Below are 22,570 nucleotides of genomic sequence, written 5' to 3' on the forward strand. Positions count from 1 at the left end.
TTAGGGCATCCGTCTACCACATGGGAGGTCCGCGGTTCAAACCCCGGGCCTCCTTGACCCGTGTGGAGCTGGCCCATGCGCAGTGCTGATGCACACGAGGAGTGCCCTGCCATGCATGGGTGTCCCCCGCGTAGGAGAGCCCCATGCGCAAGGAGTACGCCCTGTAAGGAGAACTGCCCAGCGCGAAGGAAAGTGTAGCCTGCCTAAGGATGGTGCTGCACACATAGAGAGCTGACACAAGGTGACGCAACAAAAAGAAACACAGATTCCCGTGCCGCTGATAAGAATAGAAGCGGTCACAGTAGAACACACAGCAAATGGACGCAGAGAGCAGACAATTGGGGAGGGGGGAAGGGAGAAAAATAAAATAAAAAAAAATAACTCTTTAAAAAAAAACTTACCTTCACTAAATTGATGTTCTTATCTAGGACAACTTAGTTAACTTGAATGTACCTCCATTTCCTTTTCTGTAAAATGTGGGTAAATTATAGTACCTGCTCCATGGACCGCTGTAAGGAGTGAATTCATTCTTATAAAACACTTGAAGCATTTCCTGGCACAGAGCAGACATCATAAATGTTAGCCATTTCTGCTGACAGTGCCCTTGGTGGTGGTGTTACTGATAGTCTTAACCCTAGTTATTTGGGCCCCTACCACAATCAAGAATGTATTACCTCATGCTACCATCTAGTGCTTATTTGGGGAAATCTCAAATACATATCACTCAAGCAACAGTTGTTTTAATTGGTGAACATCTGGAAAAATCATCCATTTTTAGGAATACAAAAATTCTTTGGAAACATGTTATCATGATTTCAATATTGTTCTAGTCTGTCTGGGTTTGTATTTATAATAGTCAGGGTTCTTGGTTGCAAAGAGAAATTGACCCTGGCTGCAATGAACAAATTATTGGTCATTTCACAGAATCAACCAGGGAAGCAAATGGACCAGGGTAGGGAAATGGGCAGAAAGAAAGAGAGGCTGTGCAATGGCAACCTCAGACAAAGTCATTTCCAGAGGACCAACTTGGTCAGTATGTTCCCATTGGCAACAGCCAACTCCACCACCTCTAGATACCAGCACCAGAAATCATTGCTGCCTCTGGACTCCACTGATTCAACACTGGCAACTGAGGACTCTGTTGAATATGGTTTCTATGAATTAATTCAAACCTGCCCCTTTTGTAAAACCCCCCAAGACTCAAAGTGTTCAATGAGTGACTGGGTTCCCTATCAGTGACCTAACTGTCCAGGGTGTGCAAAGAGGCAATATGTAGCTCCCTTGCTTTCCATGGTGGGAGGTGAGGCTTTGCTTTCCAGACTTACATAATGGGAGCTTTCCTCAAAAAAGAAGACCACTTGCCTATCCATCTCAGATAGGGTTGCCAGATAAAATACAGGATACCCAGATAAATTTGAATTTCAGATCAACAATGAATACTTTCTTATTATAAATATGCAAATATAGCATGAGTCATACTTAGAGCAGAAAATTGAAACGACAATCATTCCAAGTTCAGGTGAGGATGAAACAGTGAGATGAGTACCCTCATATGTTGTTAGTTGGTATATCCATTGGTATACCTGTGTGCATTAAAATATTCACAGCCTTTGAATCAGGAATTTCATTTTCAGGTGTTTATCTTAAGGAAATTATCAGAAACAGTGAGAATAATTTGTGTACATAGTGCTCATTGCAAAGATATTTTTCATAGAGAAAAATTGGAAATAATGTGTGAAATTGAGTAATCATCAAATAAATTATGATAAAATATATGATGGTTATATTTATGAAGAATTCTAGTTATGTGGAAAATTCTGACAAAGGAATATTTAGAAATAAAAGCGCGGCAGAGAACTGAATGCACAACCATTTAGAAACAACTTATATGTGCAACTCAACTCACTAATTGTATAATCTTGGGCAACTTAATCTCCCTACTTCAATTTACTCATCTGTAAAATAGATATAATACTGGGGATAATAGAAGAACAGAATGTAAAATATGTTAATTAAGTTGTGTGTGTGAGAGAGGAAAGAGAGCATGAATTTGTTCCATTACACCAGCAGAGGGAAATTATATATGTTATATATATCTTTTCAGCTTAGGGGCCATGTAGGCATGTTGAGGAATCTGGATTTTATTTTAAGTGTGGAAAGAAGTCACTGGACATTTTTAAAATATTAATATTTATTAATCATAATTAGTTCTTAATATTCATATATACACACCTTCATGCATGGATAGTTTAACAATCTTTACAATTCATTCAGGGCAACAAATCTTAGCTTTGGAAAGTTGGGGGCAATTTTAGTTCCAGTGGTTGTGTAGAAAGTTGTCCACCAAAAAATGCTCTTCTCAAGGCTATTTACATGTCCAGGAATCTTAATTATATCACTCTGCTTGCTCCATATGTTCCGATCAATGTCATTGGACAGTTTTAAGCAGACACATAATGCACTGAAAACATACAGAATTAGTTCAGAAAGTCCACTGTAAAAACAAATAGCAATAACAAAAAAATGACAACATAAAGCAACAAAAACAAACCCTGGAGTGGGGTGGGGATCTGATTTCCAAAGTTACAACATTATTTTATTTTAAAAGTCCATTTTTCAACAAAAATTGATGAGACAAGCAAAGAAACAGGAAAGTATACCCCATATACAGAGGGGGGAAAGCAGTCAATAGAAACTGTTCCCAAGGAAGCCCAGATACAGGATTTACAAGAAAAGACTTTAAATTTGCTATGACAGGTATTTAAAAGATCTAAAAGAAATAATGTTTAAGGAATTAAAGGAAAGTATAAGAATGGTTTCTTTTTTTTTTTTTCAGTGAAGGTGTGGCCCAACTGAATCAGGTTGGACCTTTTTTATTTTTTTTGCATTTGTTATAGTTCTTTTTTTTTTAATACATTTTTTAAAAAAATATTACATTAAAAAAATGTGAGGTCCCATTCATCCCCACTGCCCCCACCCCCCCACTCCCCCCACAGCAACACTCTCTCCCGTTATCATGACACATCCATTGCACCTGGTAAGTACATCTCTGGGCATCGCTGCACCCCATAGTCAATGGTCCACATCATAGCCCACACTCTCCCACGTTCCATCCAGTGGGCCCTGGGGGGATCTACAATGTCCCGTAGTTGTCCGTGAAGCACCACCCAGGACAACTCCAAGTCCCAAAAACGCCTCCCCATCTCATCTCTTCCTCCCATTCCCCGCACCCAGCAGCCACCATGGCCACCCTTCCCACACCAATGCCACATTGTCTCTGTGGACATTGGATTGGTTGTGTCCATTGCACATCTATGTCAAGTGGGGACTTAGATTCCACATGGATACTGGATGCAATCCTCCTGCTTTCAGTTGTAGGCACTCTAGGCTCCATGGTGTGGTGGTTGACCTTCTTCAACTCCATGGTAGCTGAGTGGGTTAAGTCCAATAAATCAGAGTGTAGGAGCTGAAGTCTGTTGAGGCTCAGGGCCTGGCTATCATATTGTCAGTCCAGAGATTCAAATCCCCTAAATAAATCTTAAACCCCAACACCAACTACAATTCCAGTAAAGTAGCATGAAAGTCTTGTGAAAAGAGATCCCATCTGAGTCCAGTTCCATCACGCAGAAACACCAGCTCCAAAGAAGGGCCATCTGACATGGCAGTGAACCCCATCTGCCATGACCATAGAACCCGTGGGTCTCTTTATCCCTCAAAAGAACCAAGACCTGGGGTTGTATCTACTTTATCTGTCTCTTAGACTCTGCTCAGTTGTGCATAAGGGCAATCCTTCTGACAACCTCCAGACTCTTTTTTAGAGACTCGTAGCCATATAAACTTATTTCTCCTTTCCATTTCCCCCTTACATTAGGTCAAACAGCATTTTAAAGTCATGTTATTATATGTAGACAGGGATATTCTGCTGATCCGCATTGAACCTTTAATTCAAGGTCATTTTCTAGTTGCATCTTCAGCTGGTATTTGGTAGTGATCCCTCGGTGCCAGGGAGGCTCATCCGTGGGTGTCATGTCCCACGCTGGGGGGAATGCACTGCATCTACATGTTGAGTTTGGCTTCGAGACTGGCCACATTTGAGTAACATGAAGGCTGTCAGGAGGAAACTCCCAGGCACAATGCTGCTCTAGGCCTTGTTCTCATTGCAGGCGTATAGGCTCACAAGCATAGTCATTAGTATCAGGAGCCCACTGTTGGACCCTCATTCCTTCCTGGTTCTTACCGCTGCACCTGGGGGACTGCTGCTGCTCCCCTAGGGACCATGACAGAGCCCCCCGGCCAGGAACCCAGTACCCCCCAGCTGTTGTTTTTAATTGTTTCCACTATGAGTATATCTAAACATTACCATGCACCCTGGACATATGCCCTGTATAACTCCCTGTCAACCATATATAGCCTGTCAATAACATCCCATACCAGTATTCCTCTGCTGCCATTGTTGAACCACTCTGTGATCCAAAACTTCCTGTAAAGTGAATCCCAATATAATGTCAGGTTCCCTTACTAGTAAAATGGAATATAGCGATGAGTTTAAAGGTTAGATCTAGAGTACATATTGATTTGGAAAAATTTCTACATCCTATCTTTCTCTTTTCTTTTTTCCTAATTATTGAGCTTCTCTTCACAAGAGTCTTAGATCACAGTAATTCATATATACAATATACAGTACTCCCACACATCCACCATAAAACCTTTTCCCTTCCACAGCGATAATCTTTTAACTTATTCATATCATATTTACTGAGACTGATGTACAGACTCCGAAACAATAGCTTTCAAACAAGGTGACATCTGTCCTTACAATGTGGTCCATACTTTAGGATATACAGTTTTCTAAAGTTTTTAGTTATCCTATGTTTTACATTATGGTTTACATTATTAGTCTGTCGTCCCCTATATGTTTCTGGTGTAATATTACATGCTTTATATTCATCCTCCTGTACTCTCGCGAAACTCCTCTCTTGCCCCCACATTTACCTTGGTTCCATCCATTCAACATCCATTTTCCCCTCCCCTTGGGGCCCACAGCGACAGCCAATCTCCATTTCCTGAGGAGCCACATCCAGAGATACTTGCAACAGTGTTCAAGGCCTGACTTGCTCAACTGCCCTAATGCCCTGGGAGCCACCCTTTCTCTCGAGAGATACAGTTCTCTCTATTTGATGGCATTAGTCCTCCCCAGGATGTGGGTCCACCCCAACTCTCACTTCTTGGGTCTCTACCCAATGGTACAACCCACCCTGGCAAAATGAGCCTTCAGACATTCCCCAGGAGTCCGTCCCGCATCAGACCATCCCCTCCGAGCATCCTAAACAGGTAACCCTCCTAATTATATTTTGATACGATTTTCTCAGCATTTTACTCTCAACCAACACCTGACACTCTCCTATGTTCATATGTTGCCCCTCCCTCCCCCCAATTTTGTGGGCAATATTACCCATCCGCCCATCCCCAGCCTCCCTCAAACCCGCAAAGCCCCACCCAAAGGCAACCCCTTGTCCCCATTTTATCTCTTCTTTGTGCTCATACTTACTGCCAGCTCATCATAGATTCCACCCCTGCAGACGTTGGCTCACATCCTTCCTCCACCCCCCGATTTCCTGTAAGCCTATTTTCCAGTCTCTAGCTCTCTGAGGCAGCTTGCTTATTTCATATCATTGAGGTCATGTAGTATTTGTCCTTTAATGCCTGGGTTGCTTCACTCAACATAAGGTTCTCAAGATTCATCCATGTTATCACGTGTGTTTGTAGTGTATTTGTTCTTACAGCCGAGTAGTATTCCATTGTGTGTATATACCACATTTTATTGATCCACTCGTCTGTTGATGGGCATTTGGGTTGATTCCAACTTTTGGCGATAGTGAACAATGCTGCTACGAACATTGGTGTACATATATCGGTTTGTGTCCTTGTTTTCAGTTCTGCTGGGTATATACCCAGCAGTGGTATTGCTGGGTTATATGGCAAATCTATGGTTAGTTTTTTGAGAAACCGCCAAACTGTCCTCCAGAATGGTTGGATCCTTCTGCATTCCCACCAGCAGTGGATGAGTGTTCCCCTTTCTTCACATCCTCTCCAGCATTTGTATTCTTCTGTTTTTTTCATAGCTGCCAATCTTATGGGAGTAAGATGGTATCTCATTGTAGTTTTCATTTGCATTTACCTGATAGCTAGAGATTTGGAGCATTTTTTCATGTGCTTTTTAGCCATTTGTATTTCTTCTTTGGAGAAGTGTCTGTTTAAATCTTTTTCCCATTTTTTAAATGGGTTGTTTATCTTTTTATTTTCAAGATATATGAGTTCTTTATATAAGCAAGTTATAAGTCTCTTATCAGATATATGGTTGCCAAATATCTTCTCCCGTTGTGTGGGTTCCCTTTTTACTTTCTTGACAAACTCCTTTGAGGTGCAGAAGGCTTTAATTTTGAGGAAGTCCCATTTATCTATTTGTTCTTTTGCTGCTCGTGCTTTTGGTGTGATATTCATGAAGCCATTTCCTATTACAAGGTCCTGTAGATGTTTCCCTACACTGCTTTCCAAGATCTTTATGGTCTTGGCTCTTATATTTAGGTCTTTGATCCATCTTGAGTTGATCTTTGTATAAGGTGTGAGATGGTAATCCTCTTTCATTCTTCTACATATGGCTATCCAGTTCTCTGGGCACCATTTGTTGAATAGGCCATTCTGTCCCAGTTGAGAGGGTTTGGTGGCTTTATCGAATATTATATGGCTATATATATGAGGTTCTATATCAGAACTTTCAATTCGATTCCATTGGTCTGTGTGTCTCTCCTTATGCCAATACCACGCTGTTTTCACTACTGTAGCTTTGTAGTATGTTTTGAAGTCAGGAGGTGTGATTCCTCCAATTTCGTTTTTCTTTTTCAATATGTCTTTGGCTATTCAGGGCCTCTTTCCTTTCCAAATAAATTTCATAGTTAGTTTTTCTAGTTCCTTAAAGAAGGCTGTGTTGATTTTTATTGGGATTGCATTGAATGTGTAGATCAGTTTTGGTAGGATAGACATCTTAATAATATTCAGTCTTCCTATCCATGAACAAGGAATATTCTTCCATTTATTTAGGTCTTCTTTGATTTCCTTGAACAGTCTTGTATAGTTCTCGGTGTATAAGTTTTTTACCTCTTTAGTTAAATTTATTCCTAAGTATTTGATTTTTTTATTTACTATTGTGAATGGTATTTATTTCTTGATTTCCTCCTGATCTTGCTCATTATTGGTGTACAGAAATGCTACTGATTTTTGCGCATTGATCTTATAACCTGCGACTTTGCTGAACTCATTTATGAGTTCTAGAAGCTTTGTTGTAGATCTCTCAGGGTTTTCTATGTATAGGATCATGTCATCTGCAAATAATGAAATTTTGACTTCTTCCTTTCCAATTTGAATGCCTTTTATACCTGGTTCTTGCCTCAGTGCTCGAGCTAGTACTTCTAAGACAATGTTAAATAGAAGGGGAGACAGTGGGCCTCCTTGTCTTGTTCCTGAGTTTAGAGGGAAGGATTTTAGGATTTCTCCATTGTAAACAATGTTGGCTGTAGGTTTTTCATATATACTCTTTATCATGTTCAAAAAATTTCCTTGTATTCTGATCTTTTGGAGTGTTTTTATCAAGAAAGGGTGCTGCATTTTGTCAAATGCTTTTTCTGCATCTATAGATATAATCATGTGATTTTTTTCCTTCAGTCTGTTTATATGGTGTATTACATTGATTGATTTTCTTATGTTGAACCATCCTTGCATACCTGGAATAAATCCCACTTGGTTGTGGTGTATAATTCGTTTAATGTGTTGTTGAATACGATTAGCAAGTATTTTGTTAAGTATTTTTGCGTCTAGGTTCATTAGAGAAATTGGTCTGTAATTTTCCTTTCTTGTGGTGTCTTTGTTTGGCTTCAGTACTAGGCCAAAGTAGTTGGCATCACAGAAGGAGTTAGGCAATGTTCCTGTTTCGATTTTTTGGAATAGTTTCAGCAGGATTGGTGTTAGTTCTTTCCGGAATGTTTTGTAGAATTCACCTGTGAAGCCGTCTAGCCCTGGGCTCTTCTTAGTTGGGAGATTTTTAATGACTGATTCTATCTCTTTGCTTGTGATTGGTTTGTTAAGATCATCAATTTCTTCTTTCATCAATATGGGCTGCTTATGTGTTTCTAGGAATTTGTCCATTTCCTCTAAATTGTCATTTTTGTTGGAATATAGTTTTTCAAAGTATCCTCTTATGATAGTCTTTATTTCTGTGGGGTCAGTGGTGATATCACCTTTCTCATTTCTTATTTTGTGTATTTACATCTTCTCTCTTTTTTTCTTTGTTAGTCTTGCTAAAGGTTTGTCAATTTTGTTGATCTTCTCAAAAAACAAGCTCTTGGTCTTGTTTATCTTTTCCAGTGCTTTCTTATTTTCTATATCATTTAGTTCTGCTCTTATCTTTGTTATTTCCTTCCTTCTTCTTCCTGTTGGGTTACTTTGTTGTTGTTTTTCTAATTCCTTCAAATGTGCAGATAGTTCTTCAATTTTTGCTCTTCTTTTTTGATATATGAATTTATGGCTATAAATTTCCCTCTCAATACTGCTTTTGCTGCATCCCATAAATTTTGGTATGTTGTGTTATCATTATCATTTGTTTCAAGGTAGTAATTGATTTCTTTTGAGATTTCCTCTTTGACCCACTGTTTTTCTAAGAGTGTGCTGTTTAATTTCCAAATCATGGTGTGAAATCTGGGCTTCTGTCCCTTGCAAATTTCCAGCTTCACTCCACTCTGGTCAGAGATATTGTTTTGTATGATTTTGATCTTTCTGAATTCATTAAGCCTTTCTTTGTGGCCTAGCATATGGTCTATCTTGGAGAATGATCCATGTGCGCTTGAGAAAAATGTATATCCTGCTGTGTTTCGGTGTAATGATCTGTATATGTCTGTTAGAGCCAGCTCCTCTAATATACTGTTCAAATGTTTTGTTTCTTTAGTGATTCTCTTTTGAGATGTTCTGTCCAGAGTTGATAGTGGTGTATTAAAATCCCCCACTATAATTGTAGATGCGTCTATTTTTTCACTTAGTTTTTCCAGCGTTTGCCTCACATATTTAGAGGCACCCTTGTTAGGAGCATAAATATTTATGATTGTTCAATCTTCTTGACAGATTGTCCCTTTCACTAAAATGTAGTATCCTTCTTTGTCTCTCACAATTGTTTCGCATTTAAAGTCTATTTTGTCTGATATCAATATAGCTACTCCTGCCTTTTTTTGGTTATTGTTTGCTTGTATGATTGTTTTCCAGCCATTCACTTTCAACCTCCATGAGTCTCTGGGTCTAAGATGTGTCTCTTGTAGACAGCATATAGATGGGTCATATTTCCTTATCCAATGTCCCAGTCTGAATCTTTTGATAGGTGAGTTTAATCCGTTGACATTCAGTGTTATTACTTTCAAGGAATTATTTGTGTTAGCCATATTTTGATTGGATTTGTGTTTGTCATATTTTGTTTGTATTTTTTTCCCTTCTATTTTTGTCTTTTTTTGTTGCTCTTACACTCTCCTCCAACTCTGCCTGTCCTGTTTTTTCCTTTCTTCCTGCAGAACTCCCTAAGAATGGTTTCTTACCAGAGACTATCAATAAACTGATAGAAATAATAAGAAAGAAACAAATAGAAATTCTGGAGTTGAAAAGTAAAATAACTGAAATGAAAATTTTACCAGAGGGGCTCAACAGCAGATTTGAGCAGGCAGAAGAAAAAAATCAGTAAACTTAAAAATAGGTAATTGAGGGAAACGGACTTGGCCCAGTGGTTAGGGCATCCGTCTACCACATGGGAGGTCCGCGGTTCAAACCCCGGGCCTCCTTGACCCGTGTGGAGCTGGCCCATGCGCAGTGCTGATGCGCGCAAGGAGTGCCGTGCCATGCAGGGGTATCCCCCGCGTAGGGGAGCCCCACGCGCAAGGCGTGCGCCCCATAAGGAGAGCTGCCCAGCGCGAAGGAAAGTGCAGCCTGCCCAGGAATGGCACTGCCCACACTTTCTGTGCCGCTGACAACAACAGAAGCGGACAAAGAAACAAGATGCAGCAAATAGACACAGAGAACAGACAACCAGGGGGAGTGGGGATTAAAAATAAATAAATAAATCTTTAAAAAAAATAGGTAATTGAGATTAATCAGCCTGAGGAGGAGAAAGATAATAGAATGAAGAAAAATGAATAGAGACTCAGAAACCTGTGGGACACTGTCAAGTGTACCAAGATACACATAATGGGAGTCCTAGAAAGAGAAGAGAGAGAAAGAGCAGAAAAAAAAACTTGAAGAAAAAAATAATGACCCAAACTCCCCAAATCTGATGGAAAATATTAATCTACAGAAGGTTGTAAGTTAGGTAAGGGAGATGTAGACACGTGTTTCAGAAGAGGAGTTATTTCCATCTGGTGCATGTGGAGGCTAGACTGGACTCTGATGGACAGAATGATCAATTTGGTAATGAAACATGACTTGTGTTGAACAAGACAAGCTGGGTAAAACATTTGAAGGAGCTTTTGAAGTACTAAGGCCACAGTAAACAGGCGATCTTCATTTCCCTCCAGTTTACAAAAATTACGTGGCTTTCTTCAACCATTGCCCTTATGTCATAGGAAATTCCAACTACTATGCAAAGCTGCCCGTCTATAACTGGAGGACCATAGTCAGCAGTGCTGCATACTTCTATTTTGAAGGAAATATTCATAAATCCGGTACAAACTGCTGTCCTTCAGCACAAGGGAAGAAAAGGCAAAAGAAGCTCCAACTGTATGAATACCTTCATGAATCCCTATGTAATACTGAAATGGCATCTTGCATTCAGTAGGTAAATAAAACTAAGGCATCTTGCAGTTTGTATAAAATTTTTAAAAAAGAAAAACTTACAGAACTTTGAGGAAAATGAAAAGGCAACCAGAAGACCATGACTTACCAGAAAATTGATGAAGTACTGATGAATTATGGAAGAACTGGGAAAATCACCAAAATCCAGAGAAAGCTAACTTACCAGTTCAGTGAGGCCATTCTCCAAAGACTCTCTCCACCTTATTTCTTGGGGAAACAGATCTTCTATTCACAGTTTTTCCAACCTGAATAATATATCTCAGTTTAAATAACTGGAATGAAAATTATAATTATGCATGTTGTCAAGTGTTACTACTAAGTCACCCTGATTGCTAAATACAACTGCTAATAATAGTTTACTGGCATCAGAAATATCTACCAGTTTCAGAATTTTCCTCCTAAAGCAAATATTGAAGAGAAAATATCAATCAATTTCATTGGTGCTATCTTTATTTTAAAACAGGTAATCGATACCACTTTGATGGGAAATTCTGTCAATGGACAACTTTAAAATGATCAAGCCCCAATTGAAAGTTTGTCCTTCATTTTACTACTCTCTATGCAACTAGATTAGCAATGCCAGTAGAGATGAGTCCATTTACATATTGATTTAGAAATTATTTCCCTGTTGTAAACTCAGGCACACACAAAAAGCCACTCTACCATCTATTTGATAGCTTTCAGGACAAAGTAAAACAAAACAAAAAACAAATGACTGCATATGATATAATCTTCATACCAAAATAGGTTCATGAGTTCAAAAACTTCTGTGGATATCCTGAACCTATATTTCCTCTGCACTTACTCTCATGGTCTGTAACTCTGTGGGGCTGAAGGAATGATGGTCTAAGGGAAACTGAACCTTCCTACTGAATACTAAATACTAGTTTTAATATGAATTACACCTTCATACTAAAACTCAGAAGCATGAAAAAATATTCATCTACACATCCAAGAAGTCCACCAAAGTCCAAATAAGATAATATCCAGGACATCCATGCCCAGACACATCATGGTCAAACTATCAAAAGACAAAGAGAGAATCTTGAAAGCACCAAGAGAAATGTGACACATCATATGCAAGACATTCTCAATAAGACTAACACCTGACTTCCCACCAGAAACCAGGGAGGCAAGAAACTAGGGAATGACATATTTAAACTGCTGAAAGAAAAAGACTATTGGTCAAGAATTTTATAGCCATCAAAACTATTCTTCAAAAATGAAGGAAAATTTGAGAATTCCCAGATAAACATAAACTGAGAGAATTTGTAGCTAGCAGATGTATACTACAAGAAATATAAAATGAAGTCCTTCAGGCTAAATTGAAAGGACACTAGATGATCACTCAAATCCACATGAAGAAGGAAAGAGTATCGGTAAAGATAACAACATAGATATCTAGATGTGGTGGTTTGAAGCTGTGTGTACCCCAGAAAAACATGTTCTTGAATTTAACCCATTCCTGTGAGTGTGAATCCATTGTAAGTAGGACTTTTGATGAGTTTACTTCAGATAAAATGTGACCCAGCCAAATCAGAATGGGTCTTAATCAAATTACTCAAGTCCTTTATAAATGGAATGAAATTCAGACAGAGAGATAGAATGGTACAGGAGGCAAAAAGTTGAACCCCAAAGAGGAGGGAAAGACCAGGAGATGCTGTCATGTGCCTTACCATATGACAAGCTGAGGATCCTGGGATAACCAGAAGCCAGTCCCAGAATACCACAGTCTACAGGGAGAAAGCATCGCATTGATGATACAGCTTCAAAACCATAAGCAAATAAATTCCCATTGTTTAAACTGAACCATTGAGTTGGTATTTGATTGAGCAGCCCAGGAAACTAAAAGAATAGGTAAACATAAAAGATAGTATAAATGTATTTTAAACACTTTTCTTCTCCTATCTGATTTATAAGATAATGGCATAAAGCAATAACTATAAAAAAACTGTGTTGATGGGGCTAATAATTTATAAAGATGTAATTTGTATATTACAGTACCACAAAGGAGGGGAAAGGAAACAGATATATTAAAGAACAGTTTCTGTGTACTATTGAAATTAAGCTGTTATTAATCCAAACTGTATTGTTTGAGTTAAGGTGTTAATTGTAATCCTGCAGGCAAACTACTAAGAAAATAACTCAAAAAATAGAGTAAAATGAACAACAGGGGAATTAAAATGGTATACTTGAAAATATCCATTTAATACAAAAGAAGCAATAATGGAGATAGAGAGGAACAAAAAAGATGTAAAATATGTTTTAAACATTAGAAAATGACAGGTATAAATACTAGCTTATCAGAAATTACAGCCTGGGGTATCGGTGGTAGGGGGATGGATGGGGAGAGGTGACCTAGGGCATGCCTCTACTGAATATGAATATGTTCCTGTGGTCATGGGGTGCTGTCTCAGTGGGTGGAGACCCACACAATAACTGACGGAATAGAACTTCCATCCTGGGGAGTCCTGCTATGTTCTTTCATGGAGTGGCAAGAACCTCTAGAGTATATGAACAGGGCCTAGTACAGAAGGACAGACCAATATGCCAGACACTTGATATTGATGCTTGTACTTATGAACCTCATTCTTGTAAACTTGAAGCAGCCTAATAATATATATTGCCTAAGAGTTACCTCCTGAAAGCCTCCTTATTGCTCAAATGTGGTCTCTCTCTAAGCCAAACTCACATATAAATTCACTACCTTTCTCCTAACATGGGATATGACTCCCAGGGTGAGCCTCCCTGGCTCTGACAGATTAATAACAAGAGCCAACTAATGATGCATTTGGAAAAAGACCTTGATCAAAAGGAAATATTACATACTAATGAGTTTTTATGGCTAAGAGATTTCAAAGTGAATCAGGAGGTCATTCCAGAGGTTACCTTTATGCATGTCTCAGGAGGATTTCACTGACTACCACAGTAAACAGTGCCTCAAGTAAGGGTGCTCCTGAGGGCTCTAGGAACATCTAGATACTACAGGCCCAGCAGATAATCCCAAGAAATTGGCCCATCATAAGTGGACGTTACCTTGGTATATATGATAGCCTGTCTTGCCAATGTATCAGAGTTAGGCTCATTTATAATTTTCTTACACATTGTTCTTCTGCCCCTTTTTTTGAACCTATAATTAATATTATACCCATTAAATAGATGTCCCAGAGACATAAATCTTGGGTCTGTTTATATGCTGGTTGAGCCCTGAATCTCAGCAGAGTTGCAGCCAACACCTACTCTCCAGTTCATCAGACTTGCCCAGGACAACTAACAAAATGATGATGGATAATGCCCATTCCAAATAACAGAAAGCACCTACAACTACAAACAAGACAGTTCCATCCATCTACCCCATGGGATCTAAGACCCTCTCAATTGGAAACAGAGGGGACATCACCATACCGAAATCCTTGAGATAGGGGAATGAACAAACATAAGGGGGAATACAACTGTGGACTAAAGTAGACTTATTATTCTAATAATGGAAGAACTTGTAATATTGAAATAAAGACAGTGGTCATGAGAGGTTGAGGGAAGTGAAAGAGAAGAATAGGTGTAACATGGGGCATTTTTGACACATTGGAATCGTTCTCATGATATTGCAATGATGAATCAAGCCGTTATACATTTTGTCAAAATCTATAAAATTGTGTGGGGCAAAGTATAAAACATAACATAAACCATTAGTTATTTTTAGTAGAAATGCTTCGATATGTGTTCATCAATTGTAACAAATGTACCCCAGTAATGAAAGATGTTGTTAAGGGAGAAAGTGTGGGAGGGGAAGAGATTGGGGTATATGGGAATCCCTTATATTTTTGATTTAACATTTACATAATCTAAAGTTCCTTTAAAAATAAAGAAAAAATATTAAAAAATAAAATAAAATAAAATAAATGGATTGAATCCTGGGATGCCCTGCTACATTCTCTAATAGAGTAGCAAGAATCTCTAGAGTACATAGGTAGTGCCTAGTGAAAAAAGACAGACCAATAAGCCAGGCCTTTAATATTCATGTTTGTATTTAAGAACCTTGTTCTTGTAAAATTGAAATTTAGTCTAGTAATAACTATTACCTAAGAATTACCTCCTGAAAGCCTCCTTGTTACTCAAATGTGGCCTCTCTCTAAGTCAAATTCAGCATATAAACTCACTTCCTGTCCACCCCCACCCGCCAACATGGGACATGACTTATAGGGATTGGCCTCCCTGGTGCCAAGGGATTATTACCAAGAGTCAATTAGTGATGCATTTGAAAAAAGACCTTGGCCAAAAGGGGGATGTATTAATATTAAATACAAGAGTTTTTATGGCTAAGAGGTTTCAAAGTGTGTCAGGAGGTCATTCCAGAGGTTACCCTTATGTACATGTCAGGAGGACCTCACTGACTGCCACAGTGAACAAAGCCTCAAGCAGGGGTACTCCTGAGATCTCTAGAGACAGTTAGACACTATAGGCAAGGCTAACAACCCCAAGAAATTAGCACTCTGTTGGTAGACCTTACATTGGGATACACGTTAACCTATTTCCCTAGTGTAGCAGAGTTAGACTCATTTATAATTTTCGTACACATGGTTCTTCTGCCCCTTTTATTTGAACCTATAATTAGCACTACATTCTCTAAATAGATGTCACAGAGACTTTAATCTTCAGTTTGTTCATATGCCCGTTGAGCCCTGAATCTTGGCAGAATTGCAGCCAATATCTACTCTCCAGTTCAGTTCATCAGAATCACCCAGGACAACTAACAAAATGATGATGATGGACAACACCCATCCCAGAAAATAAAGAGGCTCTATAACTGCAAGGAAGACAGTTCCATCCATCTGCCCCGTGGGATCTAAGCCTCCTCTCAATCAGAAGCAGAGTGGGCATCACCATCCCAAAACCCTCAAGATTGAGGAATGAACAAACACAAAGGAGAATGCAACCATGGACCAAAGTAGATATTATTATTCTAGTACTAGAAGAACTTATAACATTGATATATAGTGGTCACCAGAGGTTCTCAGGAGAAGGGGAGGGAAGAATAGGTGGAACAAGGGGCATTTTGGGGGCATTGGAATTGTTCTGTATGATATTGCAATGACAGATATGGGCCCTTATACATTTTGTCAAAACCTATAAAATTGTACAGTACTAAGTGTAAACCATAATGTAAACTATCGACCATGGTTAGTAGCAATGTTTCAATATGTATTCATCAATTGTAACAAATGTACCACAATAAGGAAAGTTTCTATTAATAAAGGAAAATTTGAGAGAGGGAGCAGGAATCCCCTATATTTTCTATATAACTTTTCTATAATCTAAAACTTCTTTTAAAGTAAACTTTAAAAAAGAAGAAAAGAATAATAGGAAATTTCAATATAAGATTTTCAAAAAAAATAACTGGATTGGGTAGTGAATGGTGCTGATGGTAGTATAACTTTGTGAACATAATTAACAGCACTGAATTGTATATTTGCATGTGGTTAAAAGAGGTAATTTTAGGTTGTATATATGATACTAGAATAATTTTTTAAACCCACGGAACTGCACAACACAAAGAGTGGACCCTAATTTAAACCATGAACTATAGTTAATAGTGCAATTTAAAAATATGTGCTTTCAACAATTGTAGCAGGTGTTCCACACCAGTGCAAGATGTTGATAATAGGGCGGTATGTTGGAATCCTCTATTTTGTGCATGATTCTTCTATAAACCACAATTTTTCTAATAGAAAAAGTAAATATATTGGACAACACAAAAAAAATGGTGGAGTAGTGAATTCCAGAATGCCACCCTCCCAAAAGCAACTGATGAGCTGGCAAAAACTCAGAATCAACTTTAGAAGAATTCAGGAATCTTATCAAAAGCTTACAACAACCAGCAGAAGACTTAGTGGAGAAAGAGGCTACTGCTTTGTGGTAAGAGAGCAATGTAGCGTTTTAAATTGCCCACCAACCATCCCCCACACCCCAGATTGGTTATGAACATGGCAGCCCACATGCCTGGTGCAAATTGCTAGTGCCAGAGGGAGAAATATAGACTTTATTCTCAAAGAATGGTAGTTGTGGGCCTCAACCTGTCTAGTGGCTCCCTCAAAGACTGGGGCAAAGGCTTCCCTTTGTTTCATCCAACCTGGAACATTTCCAGGACCAAGGCAGCTTCCCAGTCAACTTTTACCAAAAACAAACATTCAAGGGCATAGGTATTGGCTGTAACAGCCTGGCACATAGGACAACACTCAAGATAAGCAATAGACAGACTGAGGAGCTTGGGTAGGAAGAGACACAGAAAGAAGATACACGTGGATACAAGGGTTTTTATAAACTACCCCCTGGGTGTGGATGTCGCTCAAGTGGTTGAGCTCCTGCTTCCCATGTATGAGTTCATGGAGTTCCCGGTTCAATCCCCAGTACCTCCTAAAAACAAACATACAAACAAACAAACAAACAAACCCAACTCCCCCAATACTGAGGAATCAAGAAATCCCATACATGCCCAGGGCAGGATGCATGCTTAGTGCAGGCTTGGAAGACCCTACATTTTCACCTCTTTCATGCCTGATTTTAATAACTTCAGTCCTTTTTCCCCACCCCTTTTTTGGTCATTCTATGTAAGGTTTTGTCAATTTGATGTTTCAAAGAATCAACTTTTGTTTCATTGTTTTTCTCTCTTTTTTTCTATTCTTTCATTTATTCCAATTGTAATTATTACTATTTCCTTCCTTCTGCTTATTTTTAATTTAGTCTGCTCTTCATTTTCTAGGTCCTTAGAGTAAAAGATTAGGTTATTTATTTGAGATCTTTCTTTTTAATATAGGCATTTACAGCTATGTATTTCTCTTTAAGCACCATTTTAGTTGCATTCTTTAACTTTGATAGTTGTGCTTTTGTTTTCATTTATCTCAAAGTATTTTCTAATTTTTTTTGTGACTTCTTCTGTGACCCATTTGTTATGTAGGAGTGTGTTGCTCAATTTCTAAAAATTTGTGACTCCATTCCTATGAGTGTGAATCCATTGTTAGTAGGACCTTTTGATAAGTTCACTTTAGGTAATGTGTGGCCTGCTTGCTGTTATGTATATACAGTATTTCTTTATTAACTAATTTATTGCTTGCTCTCCCTTCCCTTCCTCCTACTATGTTATATCAGGAGTGTTGGTGGTAGTGAATTTTATAATTTAGTCCTTGGTGAGACTGAGACCAAACATCACCCATAGATAATGGCTGATGACTTATGGGGTATAACTGATGTGGCTGTGATTCTCTGCTCTCTTTTTGGAGAGAGGGTGCAAATGTTTTCATTTGTATGAGAGTTAGCTACAGCATGTTAGGTGGGAGTGTGTGGCTTTTGCTTTTGTTTTTATTTGTGGGTAGAAGAGGATGGGTGAATTCTTACTGGTCAAAGGAGTATGGGCTGTGGTAGACATGGTAAATAAGTCCACTGTGTGCATTTCAACCTTCTGTTGGGCCTTCCTGTGCTGCAGAGGCTGGAACCTTAAACAGGACCCTTCCAGATTCCCTTTCAGCTGGAGTTCTGAATACACAAATTAAGATCTGTCCATTAAATACCTTGGCATGAGATTTAGATGGCAGAAGTAAGGTGGGGTATTATTTTTGTTGCATTGGTTATTGCTCTGGCAAGCAAGGTCATGAGGACTTTTGGGCAACTCTTTTGTTTCCTCTAATTGTTAGCTTAGTAGGTGTTGAGAGACAAATGTAGCAAGGGCCGGACTCAGCATTCCATGTACAATAACTCGCTTCAGGTTGTCCAGAGACCATTACAATAATGGCGGCAACCCAATTCGGTGTCGCAGTGTCTCACTCATTTGTTTCATGGATGCTAGCAGGCAGTTTATGGGTGTTACGACTCAGCTTCCCTGGACTGTAAGAGTTGCATAATTGAACTCAATAGTCCTAGTGAAGACCTCCTGATTGCCCACTGTCTTAACTGGGGCAGAGGCTGCAATGCGTCTGAAGGGGCTTATTTAGTAGTAGAGTCCTGGGAGTTATTTCTGCAGCTCTGATCTATAGTCTGTCCCTCCAGCCCTTTAAGTGACTTTGCAAGCTCTTAAATCCCTGCATTACATTCCTTTCTCCTCAAATTAATGAAACAGTTTCTATTTCTTACCACCAAACATTGCCTAACAGAGGGGTGAAATAAGAAGTTCTACTTAAGATACATAAAGATTCTGATGCCTTTTAGACATCTTGTCGAGCTGTCAAGTATACCTGGTTATATGTAGGAGTCTGGAGGCTAGGAGTAAGGGTAGGACAAAAAGCTCAAATATGCAAGTCATAAGCATATGAATAACATCTCAAGCCACAGGACTGGAGGAAATCATCACTGGAGAGAGTGTGAAAAGATGCTGACCCAGAACATACCTGGGACACTCCAACATGTGAAAGTCTGGTAAAGGAGGTAAATAGTAAAGAAGGAGGCTAAGAAGGAGTAGCCAATGAGAAAGGAGGAAAACCAGCAGAGTATGTATCCCAGAAACCAAGTGAGGAAAACATCTCAAGGTACAGTGATCAACTCTGCCAAATGCTGTTAAGAGATTAAGACAAGATGGAAGAAATGTCCATGAGATTGGGAATATTGGCATGAATGGTTTAGAAGGAGTGTGTGTGTAGGGGCGGGGTAAAAGCCAATGGAGTGGGTGGAGACGAGAATGTGAGGCAAGACCATGAAGACAGGGCATAGACAACTCAATTGGATATATAGAGGAGCTGGAAAATGGAGGAGTAGCTAGAAGGAAAATCCATGTCAAGGGAAGGAGGTTTAAAAGAGAAGAAACACTAGAGCGTGCTTATTTGCACATAGGTATGATCTAGTAGAGAGGATGCAATTAATATTCAGGAGTGGGGGGAGGGAACTGTGGGAGCTAAGGCCTTGCAATATGGGAGGCAAATGAATAGAAAGTCCAAGGAAGGAGGACTGGCCTTTGATAGGAGGAGGGATACTCCCTGCCCTGAACCTTTGAAGGAAAACAGAGAATGTGGATGCAGATATAAAGATGAGTAGATTTGGTGATGAGGGAGTTTCCACATATTGCTACTGTTTTCTCAATGAAATGCAAAGCAAGTTGAGAATGAGCATCGAGAGGGACCATTGGAAGTCTGAACAGAGTAAAGATGATGTGATATAGTCTCCCAGGGAATAGGAATTGGAGAGAGAATGGATGCAGAGATGTAGTATAATCATTAGGCATCACTATCATTTTTTTTTTACTTTTTATGGCAGCAACATATATACAACTCAATATTTCCCATCTAACCACTTTCAAGTATACAATTCAGTAATGCTAATTACAACCACAATATTGTGCTACCATCACCACCCTCCATTATCCAGAATTTTTCATCATCTCGAGCAAAAACTCTGTTAAGTAATAACTCCCCATTCCCCTCAACCCCTATCCCTAGTAACCTGTAATCTACTTTCTGCCTTGACAAATTTATTTATATCTTTTCATATAAGTGAGATCACATAATTGTCTGTTTGTATCTATTTTTTATTTATCGCCTAGAATTTTAAAGTGAGACCAGCCAGGAGAGTACTCAGCTTTCTACTACAATGTTCAGCTGTTTATGTGCAATTAGGGAGTAGGGGGACAGTTGGGTTTAACAAGGGACGGAGTTTTGAAAAGGCTTAGTATGTAAACAATAGAGAGGGTAGCCAATGTAGGATAGAGGAAAAGGTAGTTGGAGGTGAAGAAGTTCAACGAAGTGAAAGGACAGGGTGTGGGATGGGTCATCCATGAATGATGAGCCATCATCGGCATAGGGAGGACAAGTGAATCTTGACGGAAAGGCTCCCACAGTAGAGCTTACACCACTTGGTCCAGGCCTTTGCAGAGTGAGGGGAATGGGTCATAGATCCTAAACACTCTGGGACTCCACCTCCCACTCCAATGTGTGCCCAAGCTCAGGGGATCTGGATCCCCGTTGGCCTGAACCATACTCCACTGCTGCAACCCTCAGAAGCCTCTACCATCAGACAATCCAGCTCTAAACCCTCAATAATCTAGAAGTTTTGAAAACAAAGGCCTCTTTACTCTCCAGATATGTGTGTCACAAAGTCCTGGTCACCCTTTGTGGCAAGATTGAATATGGGAAAGAAAAGTAAATTTTATTTAGTGTTGAACCTACAGCAGAGAAAACAGGAGACAGTTAATTTCTCAATTAGATAATCCTGCCATACAGGAAAAAAAAATCAAGGAAGGAAATGTAGAAATGTTCCAGCATTTTAACCCTAGATATTTCTGGTTGGTGCAATAGTGTAGTTACAGCAATACATATGCAGAGATATGGAGTGTGTGTGTGTGTGCATGTGTGTGTACACATGCACAAGGAAATAGGGTAAATTTGTCTTTGACATCTAACTGCCTGCCACTCATTTGATGGGCCCTCCCATTTTGTTTATGTTAACTGACCCTGAGCTACTCATACCTGCGTATTTTCCCTAGACTACATAGGATACCCACAGTGTGCCCTATGGAGCAGAATTTCCTCTACTTCCATCACACTCACCAGCTCTCTTTTAGGCGACCATGGATATGAATGGGTTAATAAGATGAAAAAACAACCTGCTATTGCTCTAGCAAGCCGCTGTGTTTCCTGGGCAACATAATGCCTGTATTTCTCCTGTTTCTAAAAGTCCCCGTGGAGGGAATGGTAAAAATATTAACCTTGGCCTGCACTCAAGCCCCTACCTCCCCCTTCCCACTCTACTCCTCCAGCTGCTGACCTTGCCTCCTACTTCAAAGAAAACATTGAGACTATTGAATGTGAGGTCCCCCATCTCTCTCCCTCTCCTCTCAAAAGATAAAGTCTGATCCCTCTACCTGTCATTCTGATTTCATCCTCTCCTCCTAGCTCATTTCATGCCACGGGGTTGGTTAATACCCCCTCTCCTGTATTTTCAACGTCTATGTTGCTGCAGCCTAAGTCTATTGCAGGTTTCAGCAAAACAAAAATCAAACCAAATCTGTCCTTCAGTCTCCTTTTAGTCAAGGTTCTCAAACTAATTGTATTAGTCAGGGCTCTCCAAAGAAACAGAACTAACAGGAGATGATGATAGATAGATGGCTAGGTAGACAGATAAATGAATAGATGATAGAGATAGATATGCAAAGAGATTTATTATAGGTATTGGCTCATGTGACTGTAGGGATTGGCAAGTTCGAATTCTGTAGGGCAGGTCACAAATTGGGAACTCAATTGTGATGCTGAGTTCCTCAGGAAAAGCTACAAGTTGGTAACTTCGATGACGGTGGCAATTAATTCCCCAGGAGAAGCTGGTTGGCTGAAGTAGAGATAGAAATTCTTCTTTCTGACTGCTGAAATCATCAGTTCTCCCTTTTAAGGCTCCAGCTGATTAGATGAGATTTCCCTCCTTGTTGAAGGCACTCTCCTTTGTTGATTGTAGATGTAACCAGTCATAGATGCAATCAACAGACTAATGATATAAATCCAGTAAGAATAAGGCCAGTGCTCACAAGCACTGGACACTATAACCTGGCCAAGCTGGCATGTGAAATTAGCCATCACACTAATTGAGTGATAGATCTACCCAATCCTCACATCCCACTCACACCTTAGGCCACTGGAACCTGGTTTCCACCCTTTCCGTGCCACAGTAAAAGGGCTCTAACATGGGTAACACTTGACCTCCTAACAGCCTGGTCCGACTTTCTCTTTAG

The 22,570-nt window shown here is 39.5% G+C and overlaps 1 pseudogene; it reads left to right on the forward strand.

Moving 5' to 3' along the window:
* The first annotated feature begins 10,501 nt into the window (after nucleotides 1-10,501).
* Nucleotides 10,502-11,211, forward strand: LOC101443723 (transcription factor Spi-C pseudogene; annotated as a pseudogene).
* Nucleotides 11,212-22,570: the final 11,359 nt, after the last annotated feature.

Source organism: Dasypus novemcinctus, chromosome X (assembly GCF_030445035.2).
Source record: "Dasypus novemcinctus isolate mDasNov1 chromosome X, mDasNov1.1.hap2, whole genome shotgun sequence".
Classification (NCBI taxonomy): domain Eukaryota; kingdom Metazoa; phylum Chordata; class Mammalia; order Cingulata; family Dasypodidae; genus Dasypus; species Dasypus novemcinctus.